The sequence below is a fragment of the Peromyscus californicus genome, unplaced genomic scaffold (assembly GCF_007827085.1).
Source record: "Peromyscus californicus insignis strain IS unplaced genomic scaffold, ASM782708v3 Scaffold_23__1_contigs__length_62951481, whole genome shotgun sequence".
In the NCBI taxonomy this organism is placed as follows: domain Eukaryota; kingdom Metazoa; phylum Chordata; class Mammalia; order Rodentia; family Cricetidae; genus Peromyscus; species Peromyscus californicus.
This window is the reverse complement of record NW_026294534.1, coordinates 12,997,278-13,014,174: the sequence shown is the minus strand read 5'-3', so window position 1 is coordinate 13,014,174 and position 16,897 is coordinate 12,997,278. Positions and strand designations below refer to the sequence as shown.

The window sequence follows — 16,897 nt, the reverse complement described above, 5'->3', positions numbered from 1 at the left end:
TCTGCCTTTGTAGATGGGCTCTGTCAGAAGCTTGTAAAAGCATGTCTAGATGCTTTTCCTGTATGGTTTGTCTGCCCGAGGATACCCGAGTGAGTCCAGGTCAGCTTTGGATGACTTGTCTTATGAGTGTAAGCTGTCCTGTCAGATGGTAATGGTGCACAGGGCCTTGATCTCCCTTCATTGTTCTCATACTCCTGTGACAGGGATGACTTGGGCCATTGTCTTCAACCTTCAGACTGGGACTGTAAGTTCCGTCAGGACAGAGACGACTCTTATTCACTGTTGACTTTGAGAGCAAACCATCTTGACTAATAGGTAGTGCTCAATGCCCACATTTAAATTTGAAGGGACAGACTGTCCTTCCCAGATGTGAAGGGGGAAATTCTTCCTAATATTAGCTGTGTTATAAGTGAACAAATTACCTATTTTAATAGGATATCATGTGTTTGTTTATTTATTTATTTATTTATAACATCTAAATTTTTAAATCCTTCTTTACATGTTGCCTAGACTGCTTTAGATTAAGAAAACTGTAGAAAGTTAGTAACTACCCCAAGCAGATGCCAGGTAGTGGCATGGAGTCTCTGCTCAAACTTGCTGGAATTACTCATGGCAGATTTTAGTCCACAAGTCTTCTTTTTTCCGTATTTCTTTATAAACTCTTCAGCATTCTTACAGAGTTTTTTTTTTTAATTGTTGTTGTTTTTGGTTTTTCTTGGTTCTTAGAGTATTCTTCAGCTAGGTCAGTTGGGAATGGGTACTCAGGCTGGGTGGTTCATCAGTGCTATGAGGGACTGGACAACTGGACAACTTGGCCTGTCTTGGTGGCTGGCTTCCAATTTTCAGTACTGATTACTGGTAGACAGACCTGCCCCTTCTCAGCAATGTTAGGGTGGTAGATCTTTGTTTTAAATGTCATCATGGGTGGTTTGAATGGGTACTCTGCTGGAAAGTTGATTTCAATTCTGAAGGCCTCCTTATCATATGGAGGGTGGTCAGGAACGATATGTCCTTGCCAAGTCAATAAATTAGCTTCATCAACCTGGATGTTATGGAAGTTTTTCATTCCACATTTGCCCATCTCTTCAAGCTCCTCCCACCATCTTGGATCTTATGCACAAAGAGTTCTGTTTTCTTTTATTTTCAACACAAGGTTTCTCTGTGTAGCCCTGGCTGTCCTGAAACTTGCTCTGTAGACCAAGCTAGACTGCCTGCCTCTACCTGCTAAGTGCTGGGATTAAAGGTGTGCTGCACTACACTGGGCTTCATTTATTTATTTTTAAAATTTCATACATTGCATCTTGTTCGTTCTTAGCCGTTAGTTGTTCATGTGTTTTTTTCTGCCATCCCCTTTCTTCTCTTTTCTTTACCAGACACCTCTAAGTACCTTTCAAGCTATTGAAATTATTGCACACCTCACCAATGCTTTGTACCTTTTATTCTCCTTTCTCTGTTCATCGTCTGTTGATTTTGTTACTACGTTTAAAAGTTTATTAGTAGTTTATTTTGCAATCTGAGTTCCACTTAATTTCACTGTGTTTTTCATTTCAGGCCTTTTATTTTCATTGAAAAACTTCTCTCCCCTGCCTCTATGTAGCCAATTTGGCCATCCCACAGTTTCCAGAACACATGAGATACAATTGTAATAACTTTGGAAGGTGTCGTTTCTTCATTAAATCTAATTTATTTCCTTTTCTTCTCATCCCCATCGTGATTTTTCATGCATACCTGCCTGCTCATCTCTTTCTTTTGTGCTGTCCTGCCTTTCTCGTTCACTCTTAGCTGCTGCTACATGATGCCGGATGAGTGATTTCCATATGATGTGTGATGTACCCACCATTCCTTGGATGCTGGGAAGACTTCTGTTTACATGATTAGAGTTGACCAATAGGATTGTGGCTGCTGTGGAAGTTATTTGTGTTTATTCTGTTTGGGATTTGGTGAGCTTTTCGGGTTTTTTGTTTGTTTGTTTGTTTGTTTGTTGTTTTTGTTGTTGTTGAGAGTGCTGTGCATCCTAGACTGTTCTCAAACTCAGTAGGTGATCAAGGATGACATTGAACTTCTGAACCTACTGTTTCCACCTCCCTACTGCTAGGAATCCAGGCACGCATTATTGAACTCAGTTTTATCTAGTTCTGGGGATCAAAACCAGAGTTTGGGGATTTCTAGGCCAGTACTGAGCTACCTCCCCCACCTCATGGAATTTAAATTTTTTTCTCAAATCTTGGAACTATTTTGGCATTGTTTACTGAATTTCTGTTCCTCTCTCCTTTGTATATATGTTAGAGGATGGGCTGTGGATGCAGAAGTAGTGAATGACTTGCTTATTGTTTTTAATCTTTGTGTATTTCTGTGCCTTTTTTGGAAATCATCTTGGGGACCACGTCTTCCAGTTTACTGGTCCTTTGCTTAGAGCCTTGTTGTCTGCTCACTGCAGCCAGGATGTTTTTTTCTTCTGATGCTGTTCTTACCTACAGGTTCTGTTCGGTTTTGAAATTTGTCTTTGTGGGATATTCATATTCATTTCAACGTTCTGGAGCATATGGAGCTTGTGTAATTAGTGTTCTTTTGTGTTCTTTGGGGTCTCTCCTCCCTGTCATTTATGGGTCTCTTTCTATACATTGACTTATAACTGTCAATGAATTATATTGCCCCATATCTTTGCATGCCTCATAAATTTTGATTGGATGGCAGAAAGAGAATTTTAAGCTGTTTGTTCACTGGCTGTGTTTCCTTAATATGCTGTCAGAGTTGACTCTGACCTGTGCTTAATTGACTTAGCGTCCTCTCAAGATGTGCCTGTCAGCTTGGAGAAGGTCCAGAGAAGCCTCAGTCTAGGGGGAATTTTCCTGTCCAATGAGGCTGAAGAACTTTAGTCAGTGTGTTCTGATAGCTCCACCAAGTGTGACAAAGCTCTTCCTTAGTAGTTGGAGTCATATGTGAGCCCTGGGAATTGTTCAGCTCCATCCTTCTCACTATTCTTGCTCACTGTTGGGTACTGGTCTTTCATGTATATGTGAATGATCAGACTCAGGGGACTTTTCTGTACAGATCCTAAGTTGTCTCTGTCAACTTCCCACTCTTTTTGGACTAGAAATATTAGCCACGCTTACATCCCAAATGTTAACATATGTCTTCCAAACTCCTGGAGATTATCTAACTCTGTTACCCTCCGTCTTGAGGCCTGAAAATGCCTCCTGAATGTACCATGGTATGAATGAACAGCACTCCTGGTTGGTTTTCCTTCCTTGTAGACCCCTATCATTTTCAAGCTCCGTAGCTTTTTTCATTTTTGTATACTTTCTTAGTTAACTATGGAAGACAAATCCCTACAGTAGGGCCTCATCCATTTGATGTGGCTCTGTCTTTAAGTAACAAGACTGATATTTTACAATAAGATTTGTGTACTTATATTTAATTTGAATGAGTGTTTTGCTTGTATGTTCGTTTGTATGTGCACTAATTGTGTGCCTGGCACCTATGAAAATGAGGAGATGACATCAGTTTCCCTGGAACTGGAGTGATAGGTGCCTGGAAGCCACCATGCCAGTTTTGGAAACTGAACCCATGTTCTCTGCAAGAGCTGCCAATGTTCGCAACAACTGAGCCATCTCTTGGCTTCCAGGCATGACTGGTCTTTTAATGGTGAATCTCAGACATAGAAGATATTGTTTATATACTGCTCTGTCATATTGAGTCATGACAGAATTTCCTTCTACACATGCAATAGATTCCTGTAAGATTTATTTTCCTCATCTAGCACTTATGTGCTTCTGCTATCTACATATTGGAATCCTCAAGAAACATGCTGGGAAATCCCTCTTTATTTTACAAATTGTGTATAAGTATACTTTTATTCGTTCACACTATAATGCGATGTTTTAAATTTTTTTTTTTTTTTGGTTTTTCGAGACAGGGTTTCTCTGTGTAGCTTTGCACCTTTCCTGGATCTCGCTCTGTAGACCAGGCTGGTCTTGAACTCACAAAGATCTGCCTGGCTCTGCCTCCCGAGTGCTGGGATTAAAGGCGTGCACCACTACCGCCCAGCCTTAAATTTAGTTTTAAAGCTACTATTATGATTCCCTTATGGAATATGTCCTGTAAATATACTATATTTAATTCTAGTTGTTAAAATTTACTGGTAGCAATGTTATGGCCTATCTCCAGAATCCTATTAGTTGACTGCCCATGCAATTGACTCTGTAGTTGATGGGTGCAGTACACTAGTTACTGTGGTTAACAGTAGTTTTCCAGTCGTTTGTGACTTTACTAATTTTACATGGCTTTCCAGAAGATTGTTGGGAAGATATTAAAATCTGAACAATTTTGAAATGTGTGGTTTTTGGTTTTGCTTTTGTTTTTTTCGGCTTTTTGTTTTTGTATTGGGGATTGAACCTAAGGCACTATGAATGTTACCACAGTATCCTGAATTATTATGTTTATGTTTTATTTTGAAATAATGTTTCTGTAAGTTGCTTGGGTTAGTCTTCATCTTATTCTGTAGCCCTGGCTGGCCTTGAACTTAAATCTTCTTCCTTACTCTCCAGCAGAGCTGTGATGACACTTAATATGGTCAATCTTCTAACTTTCTTTCTTTTTATAATTCAGTAAATTTTTAATAAATGTACCAAGTCATACAGTCATGAGCATAGTTCATCTCTAGATCATGCTTGTCACCCCCATGTAAAAAGTTACATATATGTGTAACTTTTTCTCTGTCTGTTCATGTTTTATATATTCTGACAGTCTCTTAAGGGCATATGCATTTGTGGTGGCAAGGTGATCAGTTTATCACTATAAAATAGCCCATTTCTACGTGGCAGCTCTTTCTGCTATTGTTACTTTATCAGTATGAAAACAAAACTTCTCCAGCCTTCTTAAGATTACTGTTTACGTATTATCACCTTAAAAATATTTTCCTTTCAAATAATGTCTTTTTATAAAGTGAACACTTTAGGGATCACATAACTGGGTCCTTCCTTTTCATGTGTAGTATGATTCTCAGTTTTTTAAGCTCACTAGTGTGCCAGCAGGTACACACGTACAAAGGAATATTTGATGAAGGTGTTCACGTCCAGCAGTTCAGGGGTGCCTTTTTATCTTTCACTGTCTTCTGTTTTCTTTTATACTGTGCCTTTTGATATGTTCCCTTATCATTCATTACGCTATTGTGTCCCTGACATTGGAGCCATGCACAATGTTTCCGAAGTCTCCTCGGGACAGCAGGAATCCTGACCCCTGAGTATAGAGGGGAGTGGACACTGCCAGGGTCACCCCTCCCTCTCTACTGACACCTCTCTCCTTCCCAGTGAGTCTGCTCCCACGTTCATGCACATTTCTGCAGCGCACTGGGTTTTACTAGCGTCACGTTCATGAGCAACTGTGGGAGTTATTATTTACTAAAGAATGGGCAACTTACCAGTGGCTACACCACTGGAGAAAAGTGATAGCTATTGTCTCAGCAATCATTGACTGCCAGTGGTGCCTCTGAGAGTGGTGGGTGTTAATGTTCTGATCCCCACCCCTTGGGACCGCCCTGCATCCCGATGTAGAAGCCTCTTCTTAAGGAAAAATTCCACCCATTTCTATTTCTCTCTCTCTTTCTCTCTTCTGCTTTACTCCCATGAGGTATGCACCCCCTCGACCCCCCTCTCTCTCCCTCTCCTTTCTGTCTTTTTTCCTATCTTTCTTTTTATTCCTCACTAAAATAAACCATTTCCACATGGATGCAGCCTCTGGGTTGTGAATTGTCCACCTGCCACCATGTTCGCATGGAGTGGGTCGCCCGCCCCACTGCTGTATCTGCCCAGCATGGTTCCCTGCAGGTGTGGGATACCCTCAGGGTCCCCCCAGATTAGTCATAAATCATAACAGTGAGACCTCATGAGCCTCTGCTCCGTCCACAGTGAACTCAGCTTGGATGAGTTCATCACCCTGGTATTTCTGTCTAAAACCTAAAAGAGAAAGTTATCCACACCAGTCTTCACATGAGAAAATACACACAAAGTCATCTCCATCCATCCATGAGAAATATATGTTAATTGTAAGATTATGAAGGTTAACTAAAAATTTGAACCTTTCCCCCCAAATTTAGAAAGAGATCACTACAAGTCTGACAGCAATTACGAGAGAGCCACCAGGGGTAAAGCCTTATAAGCAGGGTAGTTAAACTTCGGTCACCCAAGTCAGCCTATTTAAAAGTGGGCCATAAAGCGAGGAAAAGTAATTAAAGAAGGGGGGGGGGTGCTCTTGAACCTTGCAGGCATTGCAGTATCTGGGCCAAATATTCAGAGAAATAAAGTTGGGCAAGGAAAGTGCCTTCACATCCATCAGAAGGTAGTGTCTGGTGCTAAAATAAATGAAAGCTATCAATGTCTAGCTCGTGGGCCCGCACAAGGATGAACTTCCCATCTCAAAGCACACTGACCTACGTCGCAGCCCGCAAAGCCTTTTGTACTGGCTTCTTTCAGAAATGGAGTCAGCATATTCGTGAAGCTCATTAAAGATGTCCGTTCTTTCAGCCACTCCTGTGGAGGAAACGGTGTGGAGCATTCTGTATTCTCCTTCTCTGAGCATCCACTTCGATCAAATTTGTTGTCATAATGCCTGCAGCAGCTTCCAGAGCATAAATTACAACACTGTGTAATTTATACTAATGAAACTGATAAAGTAACGATCCACTCTTTGAACCAGACCAGTTAATTCAAATCCAGCAGTGCAGCGGGCAGTGGGAAGAGTTATATTATACTCGCCAGCATGATAAGAAGCTTAATGAGATCTGAGAGATATGATTGGGCCCAGAGAGATAATTGGCTCAAATTATTTTTCATTTTTCTTTAATCTTTACTTAAATGTGATTGCCAACATTCTCAGAGGATCAGAACTGGAGCCTCAGACAGAAATGGGAGGTTTGAATGTTACAGAAATCAATTCCCCGCAAGATATCTTTAGGATAATGGGGAATCAGGTGAGGGCAGTTTCTTAGGTCACCACGGGGCCATGGCGTGGACTGGGCTTACAAAACCTCTGTCCTGTGGCACAAGTAAATGGATATGGTGGCAGCCCCTGGAATCTGTGTTTAGGTGATGCCACGTACCCTTTAAGGTTGAGCCACTACTGACTGCATGTTCCTTCAGTATCCCTTGACTCTGCAGAGTCCTGCAGCAGCTCAGAGTTCAAAAGGCACCATGTGTTCCCAGTCTCCGCATTCCGGTTTCTGGAGTACCAGACTCTGGTGTCAGTAATGTCTTCCCTCCGTGACTGTTCTTCTCTCTGTACCTCACATTGCTCTAGTGTGAAAACAGTCTCATTCTACAGCCTAGTGGTTTCATGGCTTATACCTTCTCCTTCTCGAGGATCCTCAGAAACCAAGAGGAGCATGATCATGTCACATGGCAACAGAGGGAAAGAGGTACTAATAGCTCTTTTCTTAAAACTCTCTCGCTTTCTACAGTTGTGGAAGGACACTGAACATCAGTTTAGACTGTGATCTCCTCATGCCTCCTGTGGTCCATTGGACAGCTGCTCCACCCTGCATCCATTGGTGATGCTGAATGCACTGGGCACTTGTGGCCACATCTACAAGTTGAAGCCTGAGTTCTCTGTCTTATCCCACTTCAGGTACCTGGTAAGTGACCTGATATGGTGAGAGCCTGTTTTGTTCCATGTTAAGTGACTTAGGAGACACAGTGAATGTGGAAAGGACAGATTTCCATTAAGAATACTTAACCAGTCCCATAGACAGGTAAGAGAAACTAGTAGATGCACTTTCCTCTCTCTTGCAGAGTGTCCTAAGCATGGCATCTAAAGAATTTATCTGAAAATATCCCATAGGCCCTCAGGACTCACAGCGTTTCTTGGAACATTCTGGGTAGTTTGTCATGAATCATAGGGGTTTCTTCCCACACCCCTCTCTTTTTCACTTTTCGTCCTTGAGATTATGCCTCCTAATACAGTGCTGGCTTTTAAGCTTTGCCTCATGTTTCTCTTCCAAGGAACCTGAACTGCTGTAGAAAGGAAGCGGCTGAAGGGAAGGGTGGGGCTTGTGTTGTTCACTGTCTAAAAGCAATCCGTACAGTCAGTGGCTATGCAGTGAAGCACCAATACCTGGAGTCCTCTTGTGTATACTTGTCAGGTTCAAAGGAAACTCCAAATCCCCACAACTCCAAAAGGCAGTCCAAGTATCCAGAAATGGACTCAACCTGAACTATAGGAGGACTTCTGGAGGTTAGGTAAAGCCAGCATTCCTCAGGAACTTGTGAAACTTGTTCACATATACCAAAAGGAGTCACTTCCCTAACCTCTGGCAGAAGGGCATAGGGCTGCCTGTGGCACCTATCAGCATATCAAAGCCCATGCTGGCCTCCAGGCTCCCTCAGTATCACAAGTACCAGTTACATATTTCAAAGTTCATGCTGGCATCCAAGCCCTTCTCACCTCTCCCCTTCCCTAAACTCCCTCCAGCTCATGGACTTCCCTGCTCATTCTTCTTATAACCCCGCTGATCTATATTCACTCTATACTCTGCTCCTGCTTATCTTACCATATTTTCTCTATTTTCTTTTTGTCCCCCGCTATTCTCCCCTCTCTTGCAGATAGCCTGGCCATATCCAGTCGTCTGGCCATGTTCAGTCTACCTTTTCTCTCTGTCTTGGATTCTTCCAGATGCCTCTATCTAGTCTCTCTCTGAAATCTACACTAAAAACTGCCCCCTTAACCGTACCATGCAGCAGTCACGTTACGAGTTTATATAGTACCGAGGTGAGAAGTGTTGGAGAGAATGAGTCCCTGTAGTGCATTGTGAAGTAATCAAGCAATCATGATCACAGGATCTGCAGAGTGGGTTTTTATATGATAGATTTAAAGAATTTTGGATAGAAAATAGCAAAAAAGTTCAGAGCTTTAACATTGCCTTTGAGGAAAATGGTGTCATTAAGCCTGAGGAGGCACTGTACTGAACGTCAGACTCCGCATCTGATGGAAAGCATAAGATACCTGGGGAAAGCCTAAGCATACAGAATTCAGAGGTCCATATATCAAAGTCAAGTCCTTCAGCAAGCCCCTGGAGCTGGTCTAGTGCTACATGAGCCTGTGAACTGTGCACATCTAATTCCCCTGAATCCTTCCTGTTAATGGAAGCAGACTCTTCAAGTTGCCAGAAGGAAAGGGTTTTGCCTTTCCTGAAAATATTCAATGATGTCACTTAACAGAAACATCACATTGTGGCATCTACCAACTTCAAACTCTGGTCTCCCCATCAGAGAGAAGAAAATAGGCCAAGTGACACAGGTACTGGAGAGCCTGATTGGTTTTCAGTGGATGGCACTGTTGGGATTGGATCGTGTGGTGTTAGTCATAGGGGACCGAATATGGAGGTGACTCTGGGATAATTCAGAGGTACATGTACTTTGAGGAAGGGTTTTCTACATTTACTGAGACAAGTGGAGCTGTTCTTAATGGTTCTATGGTTCGGGTTACTGAAGCCTGAACTTCAAACTGGCCTGAGGAAAGGAAAAGATAACAGAAGCTTTATGGTACTGGATTGGAGAGAAAGTCAGAAATCTCAGGGAGGGAGAAGTAGAAGTCAGGGAATGTTTCTGAGGTGAACCTGAGAACCGTCGCTGACATATTTCCCAAGGAGGCCTGGGTGACATCCTGACATTAAAACACTGAAGATGTCTTCACTGGCCATGGATGGCCACTGCGGATGGAGGCTGTAGAGGATGATTATGATACTTGAGTCTCTTGACTCAGTAGCAGCTCAGGCCTCATATCTAAAAATCATAAAAATCTCACCCTTTCTTATCCTGGAGCAAGCATCTTGAAAGAACACCACAGGGGTTTATCTCATGGGGACTGATTTCTCCTTCAAAGGGCTCTGTGTCAGTGAGTTGTCAAGAACTGAAAAAGCAGGCTAGAGATTCCTGGTCCACTGCAGAAGCTGATGTCAATCCTCTGCTTGGCAGATGTGACTGTTCTTCTGAAACTTGGTGGACTGACCATGTATCTAGCAATAAAGACACTGTGAATGAAGTTCTAATCATTGCACAACCCCTCCTGGACCCAGGCATCATGGTTGCAGTTTCAGTCCTCACAGCCCCAAATGGTAGATTGTCACTGCAATGGATAGGTGCGGTTACATGTCTTCCATCCCAGAACCCTGTCACTGTCATTGACACCCTCATCAGCTTCACACTTCACCTGATCATCTTGAGTTTCTGTAGAGCATCTTGCTGACTACTGTACTGGTATCATCTTCCCTTTCAGAGCTTGTGATGAGTTCTGTCTTAGGCCAGTTTGCTGAAACAAAATAGACTAAGGGGGCTTAAGCAATTGATGCATCTAATCCTTCATGGTTGTGGAGGTCATGGTACCAGAAGATTCCATTCCAGTGAGGGCTCAGAAGCTAGAGTTGCCAGAATCCACATAGCCATCACATAGGCCGTAGTGTGTACAGAAGGGAGATGATGGAGTCTTAGTCTCTGAAAGGAGCTAGAGCACAGCCCTGTGGGAAAGATCTTCCCTCCTGACTCCCAAACTGCTCTCCACTTGAAGAACAGCTTTCTCTTTCTTATTATGGCATCAGATTAAACTTGGGACACGAGACACTCTTCTGATAACTGAAGCTCACCGTAAGAACTGTGTTATTGATCCCTGTGAGCCAGAATAAAGGAGAATAGACAGCTAACACTTGTCCCATTGAGTGGTACATCCTGGATCAGAGGAGCAGAATAAGCAGAGTGTACTTCAAGTGCTTCCTCAACTCAAAGCTGAGAGGCTGCTCACACTCAGTGCTGTGAGGAGAGTAGTGCTTGGTTCTGGGTCATAGCTGTGGTCTCATTACCTTTTTCTCCTGGGGCCTCTGAACATAGCACCACCCTGAGGTGAACCTTAATCATGCCTTCATATTCTTTCACACCCCTGGAGATTAGAAGTGTAAAGCCATGGGCTCATCAGGGCCACATTCTTCCTCATAATGTTCAGAGGGATAAATCTTTCTTAGCTCTTAGGGCTTTCTTTGTTTACTGCCATCCCTGACATTCCTCCTCTAGGAGACACATCACTATAATCCCAGCCCCCACTGACTCATGCTCATCCATTCTCCCAATGTTTCCATGTCATCTTCCTTATATGCATGCCTGACTCTGTGTACTAACATGCCCTTATGACACCTGTCACATTAAAATAGCACACTTCAACTTCATCCTAACAATTACATTGCCAAAGGTCGTGTTTCCAAATATGGCTGCTTTCATAAGTATTGGAGATGGATGGGACTTCAATATAAACTTTTGGAGTCATAGTTCAACTCAAAACACCCAGTATATTGCTGGATTATCTTAGATCCAGCTTCAAGGCTATCTTCATGGGCAGTAGCAAAGTGTTTCTAAAGGGGAAGGTCTTTGCCTAGTTCATTTGCTTATCTATTTCCATAGAAGACAAGGTGAACTGATGTGTAGACTACAGTCTTCCATAAGCATCATGAGGTCTGGGTTCTGTGCATGTTTAAGTGTCTTATGTAAAATGGTATATTTGTATAGAATGTACATAGATCTTGGCATATGATTTAAACAATCCCTAGATTACATGCACTACCCAACACACTGTAAATGCTATAAAGTAGCTGTTATGCTGCATTTCTCAAAGAATAATGGCAAGAAAGAAAATGTACACACATTCAGTATACACTCAGATTTCTTTCTCCAATATATATCATCTGTGGATGCACCCATGGATGCTGGGCAGTGGGTTTTAACTGTCAACTTGACACAACCTAGAGTCACCAAGGAGAAGAGTCTTAATGAGGAATAGTATAGATCAGTTTGGTATGTGGGCATGTCTCTGAGGCACTGCTTGATTAATTGATGTGGGAAGACCCAGCCCATTGTGGGTGTCACCATTTCCTAGGCACGGTGTCCTGAACAGTGTAAGAGAGGAGAAAGCTAGCCGAGTACAGGCAAGCAAAGATCCGTGTGCTTATTCTCTCTTGTTTTTACTATGGTATGGTGCTTCCAGTTCATCTCCCAACTATGTTTCAGCAGTATCACCAGGCCTTTCTTCTCAAACAGGCTCTTCCTCCACCAACTTTCATGCATAGATTCATGCCAGCACTGACCTCCTGTGTGGGGTCTGGAATGCATTCTTCCCTCTCAACATGCAGGGATGGGGGACACAGCTTTGCCTGAATAAGAAAATTTCCCAAGATCTCCTCTTTACAAAGCCCCTCTTTCCTCTCTGTGGTCAAGGGCATGTGGTGGGGGTATTGAGATTAGGTCTTGATAGAGCAGTTATCCTCCTTTACAGCTCCTTTAAAGTCCTTGTAGTCGAGTCTGAATAAATTTCAGCCTAATTGTCACTTATTAGCACCCTGGGTCCAGTCAGTTGAAACTGTGTGGATTCTCTCCCTCTTCTTTTATGCTGGATATTTTAAAGGTCTTCGGTTTAGAGTGGCCTACTACCACTTTCCAGCTCTGGGCTGACCCATTTTAAACAAATATGTACTAGGAAGCATTGGTCAGACTAGACTCTTGGGACAGTGAATTAATGACGCTGCCACAGTTCCTGCCCTTGGAAAACTAGTCAACATTGGAGGTTAACAAAGACTTATTAGAAGTAAATGATTGGCCATGCCCAGGCTTTTCTCTGTGAAGCAGACTTTGTGTAGCAAAAGAGAACAGTCCTCCGGGCAAGAAAACTAGAGAGCCAGTGAAGAAACTGAGGCCTGTTGAAGAATATTTTCTATTTGTGTTTGTTCAGGCTGGTGAGACAGGAAAGTAGGGTTGTGTGTCGTCAAGGAAGTTCATATTTCTGCCTTAAATGTGTCAGGACTCTTTAGAAATAATGGGACAAGATAGCATATTTTCATATGTGTGTGAAAATTCATATATATATCTACATTATGTACATGTATATATACATATACATAATATATGTATGTATATATGTATGTATTTACACACATATAAATTCATATATATGTATATATGTGAATTTTCCACTTTCTCAAGTGTCTGTTTCTCTATGACAACTATGTCCCTGCATCTTTCTAAAAACCTTCATATGCCATCCTTCTTTGCCACTATCCTCTGTGCCCGTGACAGACATTTATACATCCCATCCTTCAGTGACACTCATCTGACTCTTTGGTCATTGGTGAGGAGACTCTTCTTACTCTTTGACTATTAATGACACTTATCTCACTCTTTAACCATCAGTGGCACTTGCTAAAGCCACATTCCATTTGTTTTTCTGCAGTTGAATAAGTTACCCTCAGAAAGGAAAATGTAAGTGCAGAGTGAGTATGGGTGTAGAGTATGAAACTAGATAGAAAACCACAAGAGTGGAAAAGGAGGTGCTGAAGTGGAGGAGGAAATGGGGACACAGGGCATGAAAGCAGAAGGGAGGTTATGAAGTGTGGTGGAAGAGTACGAGGGAATTGAGGTAGATGAGGAAAAAGAAGGAAGAGAGAGGGAGAGGAGAATCAACAAAAAGAGAGTTTGATTAAAAATATTGTAATTAAATCAAATACTTCACTTTCTAATAAAAATTATGAGAGATCAGTGGGGGTAATGATGAAGATTATGAAAATATATTGCATACTGTACAAACTGATGACATGATTGCTCCATGGTTTGGGAAGGTTTTATGGTAGATATAAGAGAGAGAACAGCTAGAGGTGTCTGGAAGAGTCTAGAGCAGAGACGAAGAGTAGATTGAACATGGCCAACAGACTGGGCATGCTGAGAGCTATCTATGAAAGAAGGGAAAATAACAGTGGATAGAGAACAGAGAAAGCATAGTGAGAATACCAGGAGCCTAGAATAGTACGAATAGCTGGGTTATAAGAAGGGTGAGTAGCTGAAGGGAGGGAAGGGCCAGGAGACTGGCATCGGGGCATTGAAATGTATAGCATGTATTTGTGAGTAGGGACTACGGGAGCCTGCAGGCTAGCATGGACCTTGATTATGCTGGTAGGTGCCACAGGCATATATTAATTGGAGAGCCATATGTCCCTTTGGCTAGAGGTAAAGGAAATGACTCCTTTTGAGAGACAAGTTCCTGAGGAATGTTGGCTTTCACCTAACCTCCAGAATCCTATTATCGTCCAGGCTGAGCTCATTTCTGGATATTTGGATTTCCATTTGAAGTTTGGGGAATTAGAATTTCCTTACACTCGGGGTGTGTGTGTGTGTGTGTGTGTGTGTGTGTGTGTGTGTGTGTGTGTGTTTGTGTTAGATTCTCAAAGAATAGATAAATAGAATAAAAAATGTAAAAACTAATTGAAAAATAAGGAAGAACACACCTAATGTGGTCCAGGGTGTTTTCCTGACTTCTCCCCACCTTGGTTTGAGGCTTTAAAGTTTGTATTCCTGAATAGCTTGGCATTTTTCTTTGTCTCTCTCTCTTTCTTTTCTATTTCTGTGGCCTCCAGGCAGGTGCTGGGCTTCCACAATGCTTGGGGTTCCCACAGCGATGTGGAAGAAGAGTAATTATGTGCACGGTGCACAGGGGAGGACTGCTCCCATGTCCTAGTCTGAAAGACAATGAGCAGGCTGCACAGAACCCCGGAGCAAGTTAACACATGGATTGTTCCTCTAGAGCTCAGTGGAAATGACTTACTGTTGGAGGTCAGAGGGCCAGTTTACTGAATAAGCCTTCCAGCCCCTAGGCAGCCCCTCTCTAGATGGTGAGCAGCATATAGGGAGGTGTGAATAAATCACAGACAAACCTCTGCCTTCAACTGAGACTTGATACCTTAGTTACTGCTTGACCTGGCTAGTGATGGGTTGTAAAAATGAGGGAAAGAAGAAGAGCTACAGTGTGAAGTACCAGGATCCTCAATAGCTTTCTCCCTTCGAAGCACACGAAGCCCATTTGTATTTATGTGCGGACATGTTATTCCCTTTGACAATGACACGAGCAGCCATCAAGTCCCCCTGCAACATCACTGCTTCCGAGCTTGTTTCAAATGTCCGCTCACAACTTGTTACTCATCACTCCACTCTCCGAGCACTTCATGGCTCTTTTGATGGTACCTTTATCATCCTGAACATGTGCCAATATCTGGCTTGCTTCTCCCCAACTAGAAACTCTATTAGGACACTGTGCTGCCTAGGAGTCTTGTCAACATGCCACAAGCTAGAGTCATGGGGGAGAGGGAACCTCAGCTGAGAAAAAGCTTCTGTCAGATTGGTCTATAGGAAAGCCTGTGGGGCATTTTCTTAATTAGTGATTGTTGTGGGAGGGCCAAACTCATTGGCTCTGCTTTGGTTCCTGCCTTCATATTCCTGCCCGATCCTGCTCTGGCTACCCTCGTTGATGAACTGTGACATGGAAGTATAAGCAAAGTAAGCCCTTTCCTTCCCATGTTGCTTTTGGCCAGTGTTTTATAGCATAGCAGCAGAGAAAAGCTAACGAGGACAGACACTGAGTGTCCTCTCTGTCTCTTCACTCTCTTGTGTGCCTCACCAACCCCAGGTCAACGAAGTACCTGTGAAATCTTCTTTTTAGGTGCTGGCAATGCTTTGTTGAGATGAGGACCACTGCGCAGTGAGTGATGTCTGCATCCCTGATAGTCAAGTAGGAAGAGTCTAGTTGTAGCATGGGCATCTTCAGAATGCAGCTGTCTGTTCCAACTGGAACCAGGGCTGTGGTGTGTTATCTGAATCCTTGAGCCACATCATCCAGGGTTATACAACACTTAGTTTGCCCACTTGTACTTTTTTATTGGGTGACTTTTATTTCTAGGATCATAAGATGCTAGATGAGACAGGGAGGTGCAGGGGTCCAACATTTCAAGATTTCCTCAACAGGCTTTGACTTTGGTTCATCAAAATTTCTCAGCAAATTCTCATTGATCACATGGCCCCTGAGAGATGAGCATTTTAACTTTCTGCCTCTGAAAACACAGAGGGGAAGAATAGGACTGGAGAAGGTCTCAGGGACCACTCCCCAGGCCTGCCACACCTGCAGGCAAGGGTTTGTGGGAATATGAGGGGCTGGCAAGTAGGATGAGGCACAAACTAATCCTTGCATCCAGCAGGAAGACTGTGAGTTCAGTGATGGCCTCAGCAGGTGAGGGAGAGAGTATGTTCTTGTTCACGGTGTGTGCACACACTCTCTCTGAACTTCGCTCATGATCTAGCCAACTTTGCCTGAATCCTATGGGAATTTCAGATTATGGGTTGAAAAATTTGTGAAAAACACGTTCTTACAAAAACCGTTTTAAAAAGTATTGTCCCTTTGGTGTCTGTCTTTCTAACCGGTTGTGATGCTGCCGGAACATTATAGGTTTCCTTAGTCTCGGTTGCAAGATAGGACGATGGTGGTATCTGATGTCAGCTTGCCTAGATCAAACATCCCTTTTGTGTCGTCCCACCTGAAGACCTCTTTCTTGTTCCAAATGTTGTGACAGTGGCTAGCCCTCCCTGAGCCCAGACTGATTCCATAAGACTTAGTAGTCCTTAGCCTCATTCCTGCAAAACACACTTTGTCCCTTCACTTCAGTTGACAAATTACCCCAGGAAATGTTCACATTGAATCACCTGCAAATCTGAAGTTCTGTGATTGGGGTCCAGTGAGACCAAGCCTTGACTCACGTGATGTGGAGGCCACTGTTGGTGTCCTTATGTCTGGTGCCCACTCGGCATCTGTACCACTTCTCTGAGGTATACCTCGGCAGCCTACATACCCTGTTAGCCAGTTTTGTAATATGTAATTGCACTTGCATGTGTCTGCTCCCTGTTTGGTTGTTTTTATCACTACATAATTTTTACCTGGTCAGTTTTCAAATAAACTGATACTGTACAATCCCTCTGCCTCAGATTCTGATCTATAGGACGCAGCTGGGATCATGGCATGCTACATGTCTCCTTATAAGAAACAGTTGATGAAGGAG

At 42.9% G+C, this 16,897-nt stretch overlaps 1 pseudogene; it reads right to left on the bottom strand.

Moving 5' to 3' along the window:
* Window positions 1-521: 521 nt before the first annotated feature.
* LOC128119449 (ubiquitin-conjugating enzyme E2 L3-like) lies at window positions 522-8,356 on the bottom strand (annotated as a pseudogene).
* Window positions 8,357-16,897: the final 8,541 nt, after the last annotated feature.